Source organism: Canis lupus, chromosome 10 (assembly GCF_011100685.1).
Source record: "Canis lupus familiaris isolate Mischka breed German Shepherd chromosome 10, alternate assembly UU_Cfam_GSD_1.0, whole genome shotgun sequence".
Classification (NCBI taxonomy): domain Eukaryota; kingdom Metazoa; phylum Chordata; class Mammalia; order Carnivora; family Canidae; genus Canis; species Canis lupus.
Window position 1 is genome coordinate 3,743,413 of NC_049231.1, and position 21,652 is coordinate 3,765,064.

The window sequence follows — 21,652 nt, forward strand, 5'->3', positions numbered from 1 at the left end:
AACAGAGCTTGCCCTAGTAAAATTATCACATGGTAGAGACTAAACCAGAATGTACCTCCTCTGTAGGAAGGTGCATATGGAAAAGAGAGAGCCTAGAAATATCTGTACTAAGCTTGCTTTTAGTTTTTTTTCCTTCGTCTAAATTCAGCAATCACATGGGACATGAACTGAAGTGTTATTTTACCAGAAGTGTCTCCATAAGGAAATATGAAACCAGTAGGTAGGTGAGAAGCCTGAGACTCAGAGAGGTTAGGTAATTTGTTCAAGGTAGGAAGTAGAGTGTATGTCTAAACCCAAACTTTCTAATACTAAGTGAGACATTAAAAAAAAAAAATCCTTTAAAATAGTGTGAAGAAGGACAGCAAGGAGCTATGCTGCACCATAGTAGGAAATAGAAATAGCTGGTTCCCAAGAGGGATCAAATCTAGTGAGTAGGCTAGGACCTGTCTCACAAGGCCAGCCAAAGGCAAAGAAGGTCCCTGTACTCTGTCTGCTGCTCAGAGGGATACCAGAAAAGTCAAGTCCACACAGGGAAATCAGAGGAATAAAAAAATTGAAGCCATATGATTTTTATTAAGTCCTAGGGCATGGATATAACTCCTATAAACTGCCTTTACCATGTGACTTTACATTACGTTTTTTTTTTTTTTTTTCCCAGTTCTCTTGTGGTATAGAGTTGACATAGAATGTTGTATAAGGTGTACAAGTGCTGATTTGATACAGGTATATATTGTGAAGTTATTACAACAATGAGGTTGATTAACATGCCTTACGTAATTATCATTCTCTTCTTGTTGTTATGGTGAGAACAATGAAAGCTCTATTCTTCTAGCAACTTTCAAGTATACAATATGGTATTGTTAACTATAGTCCCCATGTTGTCTTCAGATCCCCAAAATGTATTCATCTTATAACTGAAAGTTTGTACCTTTTGACCAACATCTCTTCATTTACCCCACCTCTTAGCCCTCCACCATTCTACTGTCTCTATGAGTTCAGTGTTTTTAGATTGATTCTACATGCACATGAGATCATACCTATTTGTCTTTCTCTGTTTTACTCACTTCATTTAGGATAATGCCCTCAAGGTCTATCAATCTTTTTTTTTTTTTAATGACTGACTAATATTCCAGTGTGTGTGTGTGTGCATGTGCACACACATGCATATCACATTTTCTTTTTCCATCCTTCCATTGATGGACACTTACATTGGTTCCATACTTTGGCTATCGTGAATAATGCTGCAGTGAACTTAATATTAATAGCATAGATATCTCTTCAGGATAATGATATTTTCAGGTATATGCATGCATAGAAATGGGACTGGTGGATCACATGGTAGTTCTATTTTTAATTTTTGAGGAACCCTTCTAATGTTTTCCACAGTGGCTGCACCAATTTACATTCCCACCAGCAGTGCACTGGGGTTCCCTTTTCTCCATATTCTTTCCAGCATTCATTTCTGGTCTTTTTGGTCATAGCCATTCTACTTTTCTTGTTTATATCCCATTACATCAGCATTTGAAGGTTTTATACTTCCATTTACAATAATTAAAGGGGCAGTTGGCTGACTCAGTCAGTGGAGCATGCGACTCTTGATTTCAGTATTCTGAGTTTGAACCCCACACCGGGTGTAGAGATAATGTAAAATTCTTTTAAAAATGAAATAAAATAAAAAATTTTAAAGCTTTTTTAAAATTAAAGAATAAACTTACTTTGAAGTGTGGAAAAATCTCATACCTAGTGAGATATGACTGGGCCAATAGATGAAATGTTGCCTTAAACTCCCCATTTTTTCATATCTTGTTAATGTCTAATGTCTTTGTAGTGCCTTTAAAACCAGGAGGATTAATGGCTTCTAATTTACTAATGGCAATGAAAAGCCAAAGCACATTAAAACACTACTGTTAGCATTTTTGGCTATAGCAATAGATGGAAAGTACACATTGATCATATGATTTTATAACTTGTCCCCTTGTATTCGTGTGTGTGTGTGTGTGCGTGTGTGCATATAGAGGACTGTGGTGTGTCAGTGTTGGGAAGGGGTGGCAGGTAGTTACTGACCAGCTTTGACTAGGAATGTGCTACGGTCTGAACCTATATTAGCTAATTTAGATAAAGATATTGAGGCTTTGCTCAAATAGAGAGATAGGATGCTGAGATAACAATTGGAAAGCTACCAAATTTATTGGAATTAAATGATGTTTGTGGGAAAAAAGAAAAGGAGATAGATTTGAGTCCTTGTGGCAGAGAAAGGGAGACAGTAGTGCTGACTCTGAGACTTTGAGCTGAGTCATGAGCAGGATGCCCATATACTTAATGGAAAACTGTGAGGCCCCAGTGCATTCTGAGGGTGATGGCAGAGAGCTGAGTGCAGTCAAAGGTTCTGGGCTCAGAAGACATTTTTTCTTTCTTTCTTTTTTTTTTTTTTTCAGATTTTTAAAGCGCTCTCTCAGAACATGTTTCCTAAATTGGCTGAATATGGTAAAAAAATTTTTTTAAGATTTTATTTATTTATTCATGAGAGACAGAGACACAGGCAGAGGGAGAAGCAGGCTCCCTGGAGGGAGCCCGATGCAGGACTCGATCCCAGGACCTCGGGATCACACCCTGAGCTGAAGGCCAGACGCTCAACTCCTAAGCCACCCAGGTGCCCCATATGGTAGGATCTCCTATTGACTGGATGACAGACAAAGAAGGAAGGGTCTTAAGTATTTCCATATACATAAATCACTCTCCAATAATTCTGTTCAACCAGTGGGTCACTGTCATCAGCAAAAAGGGGGGACTCTGTTGAAATGGATGAATACTTGTATATTTTGTGTTTAGGACTGCATTGGCTCCCGTTGTATTTTCCTGTGGCAGCAAACCTTGAAGGAATCATTGAAACCTTAAAGGAATTATTCTGTGAAAGCAAATTTAACTGAAGACTTTTTCCCTTTGCTGCTTATCAAGGTTTAAAAAAAAAATTCCTTTTTACATTGTAACTCTGAGGGATCATTAACTGAGGATTGTTTTCTTCTGTTACGTATTCTTTTTATTTCCATTATAGTTCTGGAATTCAGAAAAATGATAGGATCACAATCAGTTGTGCAGAATGAGTGTTCAGATTATGATACTCTTTCCCAGGAAAAGAATAAGATAAAAAGTTTTATTGGGGTGAGAAAAGCAATCCATTGGAAGATTCCTATCATGTTTGGGAGGCATTTGGGTTTTTTCTCTTTTTCTTTTTCTTTTCTTTTTTGTTTTTTCTTTGCCTCTGACTAGTTCCCTGCTTTTCTCACCCTAAGTATATACCTGAACTTTCTGCTCTGTGGAATTTCTTGCACATTTTATTCAGATGATAAACTTTGGCTTTCCACATTAATTCAGTTTTTACTCCTTAGTCATAATACACAAAACATCAAAATCTCACAAGGGAAATGTACAAATGCTGCGTGGAACTTGGGAATAATGCTATAAACAAATTCATTGCCAAGAACTTATTGTCATGTTTCAAACGCAGAATTAATAATCTATTCCAAGAGCACACATGCTATTCATCAAGGTTTTCCCCTGAGACTATATTTCCTCTCTTTACTGTCCCCACATTATTGAAGAATTCTAGAAACTAGAATTTAAAAAAGTCTCACATTACCATATTTTTTAAATTGCTCTTGAGAATTTGTAACCTTGGCAAAGGTTAGTCACCTCCAGCCCTTTTTCTCCCCAGGGCTTGTGATGAACAAGTCTGTTTTGCACGTGGCTTTTCTATTCTCAAAGGTTTGTGTAGCAAACATGACTGTCAGTATTTATCTCACATCCCACAGAATTTAGTTGTTCAACTTTAATAACATGATTTCTCTGTGATTTAACTAAGATACATTTCTCATTTGAAAAAAAGCCAACTTGTTGAATGTTTTACTGTGATTACATAGGTGTCCAAAGTTGCACGTTAAAGACAGTTAGTTATATTTGCCATTTTTTCTACTTCAGCAAATGCTAATTTTAAGTTAGGTAATTTTTTGACTTTTTTGGTAGATCTGCTAAAAGTGTATATTTAAGTAAGATGATAAAATAATTTGGTGGGAGAAATATCTTATATGAAGAAAAATAAATTCTACATTGAAAAAGCAAATATTTATAATTAAGAGCTCTCTAAATTTTTCTGATGGACTTTCTTAACAGACCATGGGTTCTATCCCTTGAATAGTAATTTTTCAAGGATTTAATATTGTGATAATCATAAACCAAATCATATAAAATAAGTACAAAATATATTGTACAGCCTCCTCCCAACTCTAATCTTTATGGGCCTTATATTAAGTTACCTTCTTGATGACATAATTTTTACATATCAAACTTAGATATGTGTCTGTAATTCTCATTTTGTTTAGCTGTAGAACTTTTATAATAATACTAGTGGAAAATATAAATTATACATTTGAGAGCTTTTCAAATGTAGCATTCTCGATATAATTAATAGCATGCTTTACTTAATAAAGTGATAATTATTTCTTTGTGTAAAATTAAGTCTTATCATATTTGTAATATATTAAAGCAGTTGATAAAGCACATGACTTTATTGAAATTTTATTCCATTTTTTTGAAAATGAATCTACTTTGAGGTATATCTACAGAGTACAAAATGAAGTTATTAATTGATTAATTATATCATGTCAGGTAATTTTTACCCCAAGTAAATATAATTGAACATTTGTTAGCTACTAAACACTGTGCTGTTCTCGAACAGAGGTATTTGAAGATTGTCTGTAAAGATGTTCTCTGCTTTTGATTATTGTATATACTACATAAATGTGAAATCCATAGTACAATTTGTTCTGTGTATTTCAGCTTAAGTGTATATCTAATTTTGCATTAGGCAAAATTTCTTAACTATTTTATTTTATTTTTTGAACTTAGTTTTAATAAAAGAGACAGAATAATTGCATGCCATATTATGTATATAGGCATTTACTTTATTTCATTAAATAAATTAGTGGAAATGTCCAGAGATTATTTATGTTATTATTTGGTTATTGTAACCAGTATATGCATTTAGAAATGCAGCCCTTTAAAATGTTTGGGGGACACCTGGGTGGCTCGAGTAAACGTCCAACTCCTGATCTTAGCTCAAGTCTTGATCTCAGCTCAGATCTTGATCTCAGGGTTTTGAGTTAGGGCTCTGTGTTGGGCTCCACACTAGGTGTGGATTCTACTTAAAATTAAATAAATAGATAAACAAATAAATAAAATATTTGAGCAGCATATTTTACAGCTAGCTATCACTTAATGCTTGGGTATAAATAATAACATCTTTTATGTGAGGAATCAAATTCCCCTCACCCACTGACCATGGGTAGGATGGCCTGCTGTTCACTGGAGAGGAACAGGGATTTGAATCCAAACTAGAATTGGAATCCAGGACCCAATATTTATCAGACAAATGACCTTACATATGAGTAATCAAAACTATGAGCTTCAGTGTCCTCATTAGTATGTATCATAATGTCTATATTTTATGGCTTAGAGAAAGAGGTCATGGATATAAATTGTTTGGTAAAATAATACCTAGCATATGAGAAACACCCAGTAAATGATAGCTCTTCATTTCTCCAAAGGTTAGTGTAATTTCTTCAAATCAGAGATGGTGACACTGACTCACTATCAGAATAAATGTCACACTCATACGCTAGGACCCTTTCTGATAGAGGACATGCATTTACAGGATGGCTGGTCAATACGGAATATGATTTATGATTAAACAACAAAAGGAAGCTAACTGCTTGAGAAATTCAATACATGACCTTGGCCTCCTTTTTTTTTTTCCAAAGATTTCATTTATTTATTTGAGAGAGAAAGCACATGCGTGTGTGCACAAGTGAGAGCACATGAGAGGGAATTGGAAGGGAGGGGTAGAGGGACAAGCAGACTCCCCACCGAGCAGGGAGCCCCATGGAGGGCTTCACCTGAGGCTCATCCGGCACTTGGTCCTGGGACTCAATCTCAGGACCCCAGGATCATGACCTGATCTGAAGGCAGACACTTAGCCAGCTGAGCCACCCAGGTGCTCCTGACCTTGGCCTCTATATTATTGTTCATACCATACTGAATTATCTAGTCCTAGACTCAGTGAAGAGTCACTGGCATATTAATTTATATATTATAGGACTTTTGCATTGTTTTCTATACACAATTTGAAATCACGTGGTGGTAAATACACTTGAAAATGTGGTATATCAACTCAGAGAAAAAGAATTAGAAGATTAAAGTTAGCAGTTCAAATTGACAGAAATGGTTGCTTTCTGTGAGCTGGGATATGATCTAAGCCAAGTTAACTTTACACTGTGAAAGTCTGAACTCATTGTGCCTGTCAAAGCAAGTTCTTCCAGAAAATAGAGGGCTACCTTTCCCCTATTTGAGAGAAGAGAGAGGAAAGGGAAAAGCAAAGAGTCTCTTGAGGTATGTGTGCAAGATTGCTTCTGGCTAAAAGTTAATGATCAGTTGCCTCTGTTCTCAGCTCTGAGCCCTGCGAGAAGTAGAAAACTTCTGTTCTCCATCCAGGTAACTTTTAAAGAATACAAATTGTACCCATGTTAGGCTATTCTTTAGATTATAGACGTGGGTTTTTTTTTTTTTTTTCATTAATATCAACTGATTTCATGTTCTAAGCTTAAGGAAAACAATGAAAAGAACCTATAAATATTGACTAGCCCTTTTGTAAAGATTTTGCTTTTGAGTTGTATAGAGGTAAGGCTAATGAGGTATTCTGTGCTTGCTTTCGATGGAAATAGGATTTAAATGTTTTTCTAAAACTGACTTGTCATTCTTAAGCCTCTTGGCTAAAAAGATATATTAATCATAATTACTTAAAATTATATAGCTTGCCAAGTCTTCATTAGTAAGGAAAATTTTAAGGTTTGCTTAACACTGACATTTTGAAAATAACACAATCTTTAATCACTAAAATTTAATTTTTATTTGATGTTATATAACAATGTCAAAAATAAGCTGATTTTCTCATTTTAAATCATGTTTTATAAATTTCTGTGTGTACTTCACTGGAAAAATTATAAAAATAAATTAATTTTTTTATGAGGCTTAGGTAATTTCTTCCCAAAATATTAGGGATTGTATTATGACAAGATAAGAAGTTATTGACAGTTACATTGCAGGTGATACTATCTGTATAGTTTAGACGTGATTAAAGACATTGCTTACTAAATTTTACAGTTTTCAAAGCTGGTTTCTAAAAATAAAAATATCTATACATTTATAAGGTGATCATATTCTGCATTGAATTCCCAGGATAAAGAGAGGGATTGTTTAAGCCACTAGAGCTGCAAATTAGAAGAATTTATGTAGAGAGTCCCGTTTTTTTCTAGAGCGTCTGGACATTGTTATCTTAATTTAGCAAGCATCCAAGGTCAAGAAAACTGGTTTTAGAGGTTGTATTGGGACTCAAGTGATAAAGACGAGTAATTATTAAAAGCTAAGTTTTATTGTGGTGGTTTTTCATTTATATTTCTTTTGAATTACAATTAAATGTCAGTCAGTGATCGGTGATTTTGCAATTGGAATTTGGAGCTAGCAGGCATCTAGGAGAACATCACATTATGTGCAAGGACCAGAGTCCAGAGAGGGAAAGTAACAACAGCTATTGGGAGACCTGGGACTAACACCAAAGTCTTCATTTACTGGAGGACAATAGAGTTAATGGTCATTAGCGTTCCTACTGTTTTTTGAATGGGAAATCATATTTTATATCTTAATACATTTTTATGTGGAAGTATAGCTAAATAAGCACTGGCATTTAAGGTGTAATACTCTGGTGATATTTTCTAGATTGACCCTTGACATTGCTAAAATGTGTGTGTCCGTTTATTCTCATGTATATAGTCCTGTTCTTCTCTCCGTATATGGACTTGCTTAGGTACATTTAAATTCTCAAGGTTAAAGAAGAAGAGTGTTGCCAATACTCAGTTTGATATGCATTAAAACCATGCTGACACGTTCATAATTTATAACTTAACGTTTAAGTGGCTGTAGTTTCACTAATTACAGAAATGTAAAAATGAGTAAAATAAAGATATGCATATAAATAGGAACTATATTCATTTAAGTTTTGAAATAATCTGCATGCTCTGCAGAGATAAAACAATTATTTGGCTTACGAGGATTTTAAAATTTAAGTTTTGAGACCCTGGCGATTAAGACAGTGGTTTTTTAAAGTGGAGTATGTATAGATTTCTTATCACGTTTTTAGTAGACTCTTCTATTCAACCTTTATTATGAGATGTGCCAATATTCAGAATCAGGCTTGCACATATTAATATGTAGGCGCTATTCTAATTCACTGTGTCCATTGGATATTCACCTACTTCTCAGTTTTCCTTTGGGAATATGCAAATCAGGTTACCATCAAAAAGTCTCTGTTCCTTTAGCCCATTATCAGATGTGCTCCATGAATTGCTGAAAAGTCTATTAAATCCCTTCTGCACTTACCTACCTACACACACACACACACACACACACACACACACAGATCTATCTAAAAGATAAACAGAGAATACCAAGCTCCCAATGCTGTAGAGGGTAAGTGTTGGAACTCTTAGCTCAAGGCCTCAGCATCACAGGTAACTTGCTTTGCAAATTGTGTATAAGTCACATAACCTATAAGAGGCTCTGTTAAGTGAGTTATAAATGGGCTTTATAACAATAATAATAACGCTTCCTTCGCTTGTTTAGTATGAGAATCAGGCGAACCTACATAAAACTTTACTTGGTAGACTATAAACCCTTATTGAGCTCTTCCTAGGGCTGCCATTACTACAAACTAGGTGGCTAAAAACAACAGAAACTTAATCTCTCTCAGCTCTAGAGATCTGAAGTCTGAAACGAGAGCTTTGTATCCTCTGTACTTTCTTGGAAGCTTCAAAAGGAAAGGGTCCTTCCTTTCCTCTTCTATCTTTTGACGGCCACACCCAGGCTGTGAGAACGTGACTCCAATCCATGCCTCAGTCTTCACGTGGCTTTCTGTCTGTATTTCTGTGTCTTATCTGTTCGTATTCTTATAAGGACACCTGTCATACTGGATTAGGAGCCACCCTACTCCAGCATAACCTTAACTACGTATTTATTGGCCCTATTTCCAAATAAAAGGAAATAGGCTATTGGAGGTGAGGACTTAAATGTACTTTTTTTTTTTTAGGGACACAGTTCAACCTCTGACCCTCTCCAAAGTCATGTCCTTCCCATGTAAAAAATACGTTCGCCCAATCCAATCCCAGTGTCCTCCAAAGTGTAAACCATTGTAACCTCACCTCTAAGCCCAAATTCTATCTAAATAAAAACAAAACAAAACAAAACAAATTCTATCTAAATCGGTTAAAGGGTGTGACTTGGGGTATATAGATCCTCAGGGGCAAGGTTCCTCTCCAGTTGTGGACCTGTGAAGCCCAGAAAGCAAGTCATCTGCTTCCAAGATAAAACAGTAGGACAGACATAGAATAGATATTCCCCTTCAAAAAGGAAGAGCGTGGAAGGGAAAAAAAAAAAGGGTGACTGGTCTAAAGCAAATTTGCAACTTAGCAGAACAAGTTCCCTTGGGTTTTAAGGCTTGAGAACAATCCTCTGTAACTCCGTGCTGTGTCCTCTGCATCAGTCAGAGTTCTACAATGAAGCAAGACTGAGAGATTAGTTTTAAGGACTTGGTTTATGCAGTTACAGGGGCTGGCAGGTCTGAAATCCGCAGAGAGGCTAGCAGGCTGGAGATTCACGTAAGAGCTGATGTTTTGGTCTTGAGTCCAGAATTCGTAGGGCCTGCCAGGAGGCTAGAGACTCAGGCAGAATTCTTTCTTCTTTGGGAAACTTCAGTTTTCACTCTTAAGGCCTTCAGGTGATTGGATGAGGCTCACCCTTGTGAAGGGCAATTTTCTTCACTTCAAGTCAATTGGTCATAAATGTGAATTACTTCTATAAAATACCTGTGCAGCGGTTATCGAGGCTATCGGCCGACCCAACAGCTGGCACCATAGCCAGGCCAAGTGGATGCATGGTATTAGCCATCGCAGACAGTAGGTAGAGGAGAAAGCATATGGAGAAGCACCTGTTTTTTTTTTTTTTTTTTTTCTCAGTGTTTTCTTTTATCTGTCTTTTTTATCCCCCAGATAAAAGTTGATTGGGAATTTGGAGATTTTCTAGGGAAACTAGTATTTCTACTTTTTATCTTTTGCCTCTCCATTCCTTCTTTAATGACTTATTTTCAAAGTGGTATAGGCTGCTTAGAAGTTCTTGGAGACACGAATCCATATATAGTGCATGTATCCCCTCTCCCACCTAACCCGAGAGTTCTGTTAAAATAACCTGGCATCATAACTCTTCTTTGTATATCTGGGTATGGGTTACAGTGTACCTCGACTCTGCTTCATGCCGAACTTGTCAGGCAAGTTTCTTCTCTGATTCCTCCTCTTTTTCTACTGGAACATAAGTTGTGTAAGGGCAGGAGTTTTAGTCCGTTTTGTTGATCGCTTATCCGCAGTGCCTAGAATGGTGCCAAGCACACAGTATGTGCATAGTATAGTTACTAGTACTTAAGGACTCATGATGCATGGATGCAGAGGGAGACCCATGCTTTTCTCCCCTCCCCTGTTCTCCCCTTCTTCACTTACCTGTTCCTGTAATAATGGACTTGCTGAATTTGAGGGTTATTCTTATTATTAGTTTTATACTTTATATATACACACACATATATATGTGCTTCTATGTATAATATTTCATAAAGTTTTATGAGTTATCAGACTTCATATATTGGCATCATACTGATTAATCCTTTTGCCATATGATTTATTTGAGCTGGCTCAAACATATAGTTTAGCTGTGTATATATTAACTCTGTATATTCCATTTTAACTCTGTATATTCCATTCCATGAATATACATATTTTTTTTCAGGTTTTTATTTAAATTCCAGTTAGTTAATATACAGTGTAATACTAGTCTCAGGTGTAGAAGTTCATGATTCATCACTTATATACAACACCCAGTGCTCATCACAAGGGCCCTCCTAAATCCCTGCTACTCATTTAACCTTTTCCCCCACCCACCTCCCCTCTGGTAACCATCAATTTGTTCTCTGTAGTTGAGTCTTTTTTTTTTTCTTTTTTTTTTTTTACCCCTATGTTCATCTGTTTTGTTTTGTAAATTCCACATATGGGTGAAATCCTATGGTATGTGTCTGTCTTTCTTTTTTTTTTTTTGGTATGTGTCTTTCTGTGACTTATTTCGCTGAGTGTAATATTCTTTAGCTCCAATCGCATTGTTGCAAATGGCAAGATTTGATTCTTTTCTTTTATGTCTGAATAACATTCATTGTGTGTGTGTGTGTGTGTGTATGTGTGTGTGTGTGTGTGTGTGTGTGTGTGTATATATCATCTCTTTTTTTATCCATTCATCAGTCATGGACACTTGGGCTGTTTCCATAATTTGGCTATTGTGGGTAATGCTGCTGTAAACATTGGGGTGCATGTGTCCCTTTGAATTAGTGTTTTTGTATCCTTTGGGTAAATACCTCGTAGTGCAATTGCTGGATCATAGAATGGTCCTATTTTTAACTTTTTGAGGAACTCCATACTGTTTTCCAGAGTGGCTGCACCAGTTTGCATTCCCACCAACAGTGCAGAGAGTTCCCCTTTCTCCACATCCTCACCAAAATCTGTTATTTCCTGTGCTGTTAATTTTAGCCATTCTGACAGGTGTGAGGTGATCTCATTGTAGTTTTGATTTGTATTTCCCTGAGGATGAGTGATGTTGAGCATCTTTTCATGTGTTTGTTAGCCATCTGTGTCTTCTTTGGAAAAATATCTATTTATGTCTTCTGCCTATTTTTAAACTGGATTTTTAATTTTTGAGGTGTTCAGCGTGATATGTTCTTTATAGATTTTGACTACTAACCCTTTATCACAGATGCCATTTGCAAATCTCTTCTCCCATCCAGTAGGTTGCCTTTTAGTTTTGTTGATTGTTTCTTTTGCTGTGCAGAAGCCTTTTTTCCTGATGAAGTCCCAATAGTTTATTTTTGCTTTTGTTTCCCTTGCCTCCAGAGACGTGTCTAGTAGGAAGTTGCTATGGCTGAGGTCAAAGAGGTTTCTGCCTGTGTTCCCCTCTAGGATTTTGATGGTTTCCTGGTTCACATTTAAGTTTTCATCCATTTTGAATCGATTTTTGTATATGGTGTAAGAAAGTGGTCCAGTTTCATTCTGCATGTTGCTACCTAGTTTTCCCAATACCATTTGTGGAAGAAACTATCTTTATTCCATTGGATATTCTTTCTTGCTTTGTCGAAGATCAGTTGACCATATAGTTGTGGGTCTCTTTCTGAGTTTTCTGTTCTGTTCCATTGATCTGTGCATCTGTTTTTGTGTCAGTACCACACTGTCTTGGTCAGTACAGCTTTGTAATATAACTTGCAAGTTTGGAATTGTGAGGCCTCCAGCTTTGCTTTTCTTTTTCAAGATTGTTATGGCTACGTGGAGTCTTTTGTGGTTCCATACAAATTGGAGAATTGTTTGTTTTAGTTCTGTGAAAAATGCTTTTGGCATTTTTATATGGATTGCATTAAATGTATAGATTGCTTTGGGTAATATAGACATTTTAACAAGAATGTACATACGTTAGTTATCTAAACTTTTATTGATGTACATTTGAATTGTTTCCAATTTTTTAAAACTCTTATTTCCATGTAGCTACAAACATTCTTTACTTGTCTTCTTGTGCACAAACGGGTACATAGGAGAGGAATTAATGATTATAAGATATGCATCGCTTCAAAAATCCGTTTTCAAAGTGTAAGAGAGTTCTTACTCCTCCACATCCTGTGCTTGTGTGAAATCTATAGAAATCTAGACATAAGCCGTGGACTAGCTTCATTTGATTTTTGTTGCAAAGTTCTGCCTGTGTCTCTTTGGCTTCAGTGTAAAAAAATATTGCCCCAGGTGGTGATGGGCAACGGTTTTATTTTTGTTTCTTCCATTCAGGAGGAATTGAGGGAGTGGAAGACAGGCCTAGACTGGCACCTGGCTTGCATCAGTGGGTGAGTCTCATCTCTGATCTTGCATGGAACACTTGTTCAAGTCCTCCCTCTACTACACAGAACATGAACTTTTGCTTCATTGACTGCTTCTGGCTCCAGATTCCAGCAGACTTATTATTTTTTTGGCTTTTTACTGTCTGTTTTAGGTTTTAATTTTTTGTATATTTTTTATTGGAGTTCGATTTGCCAACATATAGCATAACACCCAGTGCTCATCCCACCAAGTACCCCCCTCAGTGCCCATCACCCCATCACCCCAGTCCCCCGCCCACCTCCCCCTCTACTACCCCTGTTCATTTCCCAGAGTTAGGAGTCTCTCATGTTCTGTTTCCCTCTCTGATACTTCCCACTCATTTTCTCTCCTTTCCCCTTTATTCCCTATCACTAATTTTTATATTCCCTGTATGAATGAGACCATATAATGTTTGTCCTTCTCGATTGACTGACTTCACTTAGCATAATACCCTCCTCCAGTTCCATCCACATTGAAACAAATGGTGAGTATTCATCGTTTCTAATGGCTGAGGAATATTCCATTGCATAGACCACATCTTCTCTATCTATTCATCTGTCAATGGACACCGAGGCTCCTTCCACAGTTGGCTACTGTGGACATTGCTGCTATAAACACTGGGGTGCAGGTGTCTCAGTCTTTCACTGCATCTTTGGGGTAAATCCTCAACAGTGCAGTTGCTGGGTCATACAGTAGCTCTATTTTTAATTCTTTGAGAAACCTTCACACAGTTTTCAAGAGTGGCCAGCAAACTCATGTTTCACCACACTGTGCTTGTAGTCAGTGGAGATGTTTATTATTGTTACTATTATTATTACCATTACCATTACCATTTAGTTTAGTTATTTATTTTGGTTTCTCTTTTCAGATATATTTTTCATCATCATGTGCTTGCAGCAGAGAGCTTATATCCAAATGCAAATTTGCAGGAACACCTTTCTTTTTAAAGCTTCAATTTTAATTCCAGTTAATTAACATACAGTGTAATATTTCCATAGTAGAACTTGGTGATTCATCACTTACATACAACGCCTAGTGCTCATCACAAGTGCCCTCCTCAATCTCCATCACCTATTTAACCTTTCCCCCCAGAAGACCTCTCCTCTATAGAAATATCTTGATCTATTAGCTGACTTTTGACTAAAGTTGGATAGCAAACAATGAAGGCTGAAGTGGCTGGCAGTTCTGTATCACCTATTGCAATAGGATAGATCTGCTTTATATTCTAATTGTGTGAGACAATGGAAAAATGACATTAGTATGTAAAATCATAGCTTTACTTGTATTCTTACCTGGAGGAAGGATGTTCCATCCCTATACCAATATGGTTCTGCAAGAGTACTTTATAGTAGTCCAAGAACTTTAATTCAAATGCAGTTTTGGATCTAGTCAGCTATTTGAACCAAAGCTTTAATAAAGCTGCAGAATTCTGGACTCTAAAGCATAAAAGAGTTGATCCTGACTTTTTGTAGTCAGGAAGTTTCTATCACCTCTATCATAAAATAACTTACAAGGCTCTTAAAAAATTTAGAATTTGGAGTGATGTAATAAGCATGTCAGGATGATTTTTCTACATCACAGTGTCACGTATAATGAAGCTAACCTGTTGGATAGAATATTTAGCATTTTATATCTGGATGTAGAAGAATATCTACCAAAAATGATGAGTTAGGTTTAGCAAAATTAATACTGAGCTATTCTTTTTGACAGTAGTTGGCAAATAGATTCAGTTGTTTCTTTAGGCTACTTCTGAAATATTCTAGTAAGACCATGTCATCAACATGGAATAAATATGGAAGATAAGAATCCCAGGATGTTGAACAAAATTAAACCTAATTCAGTAAAGGGATGCAGTTTCTTATGGACTAGACAAGTTGCCAGTGAATATGGGGTTTTTATTGTCTACTGATAGTCCTTTGTAATTTTTAGCAGGAAGACAATTTATATCAATATTTAGTTAATACATTTTTCTCCTTAATGTAGGTTAAAATCATGGAAATAGTAAATAACTGTCTAATACAGCCTAGAAGGACATAAGTCAGCAACAATGAAAAAATCATAACATCTATTTCTTATAACACTGAATTTAATATTGGAAACACTTTATAAAGATGAAACTGTGTTTTTCATGATGTCTATTACTTCTTCCAAGTGACTTTAGTCTCTGTTGGACTTTGCTCTGACATTTTCTGGGGCATCTTTGGCTAACTATCAGAAAGAGGGAGCCAGATTTATCAGTTCTCCAGTGTACTAGCATCTCTCTTACCAAAAACTTGTACAAAATATTCTTTTTTTTTCTTTTTACTTTATTCTTTTTAAACAGGCTCTATGCCCAACATGGGGCTTGAATTTGCAACCCTGAGATCAAGACTGTCTGCTCTGCTGACTATGCCAGCCAAGCACCCCCAAAATATTCTTTTTGGATTATTTTTCTCTTTTCTTTTCACTTAAGTACTCATGTTCACCAATAAAGACTCAAGAAAAATACATTTATAATCTCCTCAGGCTGATTTGATTATACTTCCTAATACAATGGCTATTAGCCATTTATTACCATAGACTTTTTTCCCAACTAGAGTTTGATTACAACTTAATGCCATGAGTCTTAGAATGGACTGAATTAACATACCTCCTTTGTATTGAGGTGTATAATGTTTATGTAAGATATTTGGGACCATTGAGGAAATAGTCACTCAAGTCATTTCTGTATTTGCTGGTTCAGATCATTGCAGTTGAGAAAAGCTACCACAAGAGTATTGTAATTTGCCACCTTTTCTTGTTGATGTCTCCCAAAGAATTACATACTTTGTGAATGCATGAGCTGTGTCTTGCCCCATTGTTGTGCCTCTAATTTTAGTCTATTGAACTCTTTCCTTGTAGGAGTTGTTAGATAAATATTTGTGAATCAAATGCTAGACTAAAGGAAGCTTCTTTTGCAGAACTCTGGTGGTAGAACTGTTTAAGATGATCATTAATGAATATCACAGTGTCCAAGGAGGAATATGTGGGCCTAAGTCACAATACTAAGTTAATATTTGAAAGGCCCAATGAGGTGTGGAGAGTGGTAGTAATCTGTGATTATAATTGCCTCAGAGAGTGGTGAGACTAATCCTCAGCTCTAAGGTTATTTTACTCATGACCGAGCTAGTCTGGATCAGCAAGAACAATGATGGAACAAAGCCACATGTTCCTTTGTAGCAGCAGGCCAGCTTGGGTTGGGTAGTGATGGCAGGGCTCCCAAGAGAGGTTATCAAATGCACAAATGGCTTTTAAATACCCACTTGTTTCTTATTTGCTATTATTGCATCGGCCAGTGTTACAGACTGAGTGTTTGGGTCTCCACCCCAAATCCATTGAAGTCCTACCCCTCAATGTAATGGTATTTGGAGATGGGGCCTTTGGGAGGTAACTAGGTTAGGAGAGTAGGGACAAGGTCTGATGGAATTGTTGCCCTAGTGTGAAGACATACCACAAAGCTTGATATCTCTCTGTCTGCACATGTGCATTAAGAAAAAGCCATGTGAGCCCGCAGAAGGTGGCTTTCTGCGCGTCAGGAAAAAGGTTTTCACCAGAATGCAGCCATGCTGGCACCTTGATCTTGGATGTCCAGCCTCCAGAGTGTGAAAAAACTACTTTCTGCTGTTTAAGCCCCCCAGTCTATGGTATTTTGTTAGGATAGCCTGCACCGACTACTACACGCACAGTAAGTCACATGGCCAGGTCCAAAGTAAATATGAAAGAGAACTATTTTGAGAGGTAGATGCAGGGAGGGGAATAACTTCTAGGCAATTTTGCATTTTTACCATTTTTGCATCATGGTATTTAAATAAATATGATGCATGATATAATAAAATTTAGGTAGGTATCATGAACTAATGAATGATGCTTCTTTGGATATACAACATTTTTTTTAAACTCCAAAGGCTAACCTTTAAAAAAAATGATTTGGAATCAGATATACTGATATTATTTGGTGCTTATATGTCATGCACTTACTTAAGAGTACTTCAGGACTATTGTGTGTTTTACTAGTTTTGCAGGCTGCCTCATATTTGCCAATGGATATGTATATGAGACCAAATGACAGTGCAGGCTACATATTCATTAAATCCACCTTCACATAATCTGTTCAAAATTTAACATTTCTATTATTTCATTGCCAATTGACCTTGAGGCAAATTCTCAAGAAATTTATGAGGGTAACAGCATGAATATGTGTTCTCAAGTGTCTCTTGGGTAAAATATGACTCATGGCTTTCTTGCTTCTGAAATGATTAAGCCTCAAACCTGAAGTTGACAGTAGAGTCATTGTACAGATTGATGTTCTCAATGACTAACATTTGACGGAGTTTGCTTCTGATTTATTACGCTTCTAGTAAAAAACAATTTACCTCATTTTTTGGTATTTTGACTATGTGCTTTCACTAATTGGATAAAAAAATTCAATTTCTTTTATATTGAGGACATGTGCATTTTGAATAAACTAAACATTTTAAATTAAAACTTTATTTTTAAAATGTATAGTTGCAGTGTGTTTCTAAGTATGCTGATATGGTCCTGCTCTTTTCTTTTTTGATGTCAAGTAGCTCCTGATACATTTTTTTTTTAATTTGTGCCTAACAATAAGCCTAATTCTTATATCAAAATCCATTTACTAATTATTGGATTTTTGTTTCAATTATCTATTTGAGCACAGCAAATGTACTTGAAAAACAATCATACACAATTAGGTACAGCCCTCACTAATGGAGCTTATAATTTCTGGAAAACAGAAAACTAAGAAATCACTTTTCTCTTTCTTCTCAGGAGTATTTTCAACTATTATAACATTATAAATTTATTTTTTTAAAGAATTAAAGTATGTCACCTTGAAAAGGAAACAAAATGCAGGAAATAGAGGGAAAGAAAATAATATACAATTCCTTCCTACAGTATTTTCACCTACCAAGAAGATAAAATAACATTACTATTATTATGTATTTTATCTATCACAAAAACATATTTGATAAATACAAAATGTTTTAAGTAACATACATAAATTAGAATGCATATTAATATAACAAATATCCAGAAACCTACCATTCAACTGAAGAATTTATTAGAAACATCCCTTGAAATGACTGTTCCTCTCCTCTTTCATCCCTAACTTGCTCCCAAAGGAAGGAACTGTTGTCCTAAATTGTTTTTTTTAAGAGAGAGAGAGGGAAAGGGCGGGGAGAGAATCTTAAGCAGACTCCACACCCAATGTGGAGCCTGAGGTGGGGGTCCATCTCGCGACCTTGAGATCACGACCTGAGCCAAAATCAGGACTGGACCACTTAACTGCTTAGTCCGTTGAGCCATCCGGGCACCTCAGAGGTAGCTGTCATTCTAAACTCTGTATTGATCCACTGCTTTTGTGTGTGTGTTTCTCAGCTTTACTGAAGTATAATATTGTATAAATGTAAAATATATGATGTGATGGTTTGATACATTTACATATGGTAAAATGATTACCACCCTGGGGGTAGTTTACACTTCCATCACCTTATATAGTTACTGTTTTTATTTTGTATTTAAGAGAGTATTTAAGATCTATTCTCTTAGTAACTCTGAAGTATGTAATGAAGTTTTGCCAACTATAGTCACTGTGCTATATATTAGGTCCTCAGAACTTACTTAGCACTAGATGTTAGTACTCTTAGGTAACGTCTCCCCAATTCCCCCACTCCTTAACCTTTAGCAGCCACTATTCTATTCTCCGTGTCTATGAGTTCAATATTTTTAGATTCTACATATGTGAGATCATACAGTGTCTCTTTTTCTGTCTGATTTATTCCATTTACCATAATGCCCTCAAAGCCCATCCATGTTGTCATAAATGGCAGACTTTCCTTCTTTTTTAATGACTAAATAGTATTCCATTGCATGTATGTGTATATTTTTGTGTGTGTGTGTGTGTGTGTACACATTATATATGAAAATCTCACATTTTCTTTATCGATTCAAATACTTAGAACATTTCAACAAACAGTTTGTTTCTATGTCCCGGCTACTGTGAATAATGCTGCAATGCACATGAGGGTGCAGATACGTCCTTGAGTTAGTGATTTTATTTCCTTTGGATATATACCCAGAATTGGCACTACTGAATCTTAGAATAATTCTATTTTTAAATTTTTAGGAATCTCCTTCCTCTTTCCCATAGTGACTTTATTAATTTAAATTCTTACCAACAGTGCGTAAGTGTCCTTTTCTCTGCATCTTTGCTAACATTTGTTATCATTTGTCTTGTTAATAATGGGCTTCTTATATCTTGGCTATTATAAATAATTCTTCAATAAACATAAAGGTGAATATATCCTCTGAATTACTGTTTTTTGTTTGTTTCCTTTGGGTAAATACCCACTAGTAGAATTACTGGATCCTATGGTGATTCTATCTTTAATTTTTTGAGGAACCTCTATACTCTTTCCATCATGGCTATACCAGTGTGCATTCCTGCCAACAGTGCAGGAAGGTTTTTTTTTTCTTTATATTCTCCCAAAACTTGTTTCTTTTGCTTTTCATTTTAGCCACCGTGACAGGTGTAAGGTGCTATTTCATTGTGGTTTTGGTTTGCATTTCCCTGTTGATTAATGATGGTGAACATCTTTTCGTGTGTCTATTGGCAATCTGTAAGCACCTTTATGTGTATTGCACCATTATTTACAATAGCCAAGATACGGAAGCAACCAAGTGTTCATCCATAGATGAATAGATAAAGATACACACACACACACACACAAACACACACTGGAATATTACTTAGAAAAAAAAAAAGAATGAGATCCTGCCATTTGCAACTACATAGATGGACCTAGAGAGTATAATGCTAAGTGAAATAAATCAGTCAGAGAAAGGCAAATACCTTATGATTTGACTCGTATGTGGAATTTAAGAAAAAAAAAAAAAACAAATGAACAAACAAAGAAAAAGGAGACAAAAAACAGACTTAAAAACAGAGGAAAAGGGGATCCCTGGGTGGCTCAGTGGTTTAGCACCTGCCTTTGGCCCGGGGCGCGATCCTGGAGTCCCGGGATTGAGTCTTGCGTTGGGCTCCTGGCATGGAGCCTGCTTCTCTCTCTCTCTCTGTCTATCATGAATAAATAAATTTTAAAAATCTTAAAAAAAAAACAGAGGAAAAATTGGCAACTGCAAGAGGGGAGGATGGGGGGGATAGATGAAACATAAAGGGGATTAAGAGTACACTTATCTTAATGAGCTCTGAGTAGAGAATTGTTGAATCATTACTTTATCACTTAAAACTAATATAACACTGTATGTTGATTATACTTCAATTAAAAAAACCTTCTAAAAATAATAAAAATAATAGCCCTTCTAACAGGTGTGAGGTGGTATCTCATTGTGGTTTTGTTTTGCGTTACCATGATGATTAGTGATGGTGAGCATCTTTTCATATACCTTTGGACCATTTGTATGCCTTACTGGTATGATCTTATAGGAAAAGCTTTTAGTTTCCCCTGTTGAGTATGATGTTAGCTCTGGGCTTGTCATATATGACCCTTATTATGCTGAAGTACATTCCTTCTATATCTAATTTCTTGAGAGTTTTTATCATGCAAAGATGTTGAATTTTGTTAAATGCTTTTTCTACATCTATTGAGATGATCATATGATTTTTATCTATCATTCTATTTATGTGGTATATCACATTTATTGATCTGTGCATATTGAACTATCTTTGCATTCTAGGGATAAATCTCACTTGATCATGGTGTGTGATGATTTTAATGTGCTGTTGAATTTGTTTGCTAATGTTTTGTTGAGAATATCTGCATCTATGTTCATCAGGGAATTTGGCCTTTAATTTTGTTTTCTTATAGTGTCCTTATTTTATTTCGGTATCAGGGTGATGCTGGTCTCAGAATAAGTTTGAGAGTATTCCTCTTTTTTTTTTTTTCAATATTTTGGAAGCATTGGGAAGGATTGGCATTAATTATTTTTTAAATATTTGTTAGAACATTTAAATATTAAATAATCTGGTCCTGGCTTTTCTTTGTTGAGAGGTTTTTGATTACTGATTCAATAACCTTACTTGTTATTAGTCTGTTCAGATTTTCTCTTTCCTCGAGTTTCAGTCTAGTAGATTGTATGTTTCTATTGAATGTATCTATTTCTTCTAGGTTATCCAATTTGTTGGCATATAGTTTTTCATAGTGGTCTCTTATGATCCTTTGTATTTCCATGGTATCAATGGTAACGTTTCCTCTTTCATTTCTGATCTAATTTATTTGACTATTCTTTTTTTAGTCTAGCTGAAGATTTGTCAATTTTGTTTATCTTTTCAGATAAACCAGCCCTTAGTTTCACTGATCTTTTCAAATTTTTTCTGGTCTTTATTTATCTTATTTCTGCTCTAATCTTTGTTAATTCTTACCTTATGCTAAGTTTGGCCTTATTTTGTTCTTTTTTATAGTTTCTTGAGGTTCAAAGTTAGTTTGTTTATTTGAGATATTTCTTTTCTCTTAATATAATGATTTATCACTGTAAACTTCCTTTGTAGAATTACTTTTGTTACTTCCCATAAG

General features: G+C 35.8%; 1 protein-coding gene across 9 annotated transcripts in view; it reads left to right on the plus strand.

Annotated features, from left to right (window-relative positions):
- Positions 1-21,652, plus strand: part of SLC16A7 (solute carrier family 16 member 7) — a 166,035-nt gene that overhangs the window by 51,667 nt on the left and 92,716 nt on the right. For 5 of the 9 annotated variants that reach the window (XM_038549845.1, XM_038549848.1, XM_038549847.1 and 2 more), the window contains one exon: positions 13,014-13,069. The exons of 3 other annotated variants lie outside the window; for them this stretch is intronic. The gene's annotated coding sequence lies outside the window, so the exon portion shown is untranslated. Of the gene's footprint in view, positions 1-6,492; positions 6,544-13,013; positions 13,070-21,652 lie in introns of those variants that run through there. One more of the 9 variants, XM_038549849.1, reaches the window with a different exon arrangement.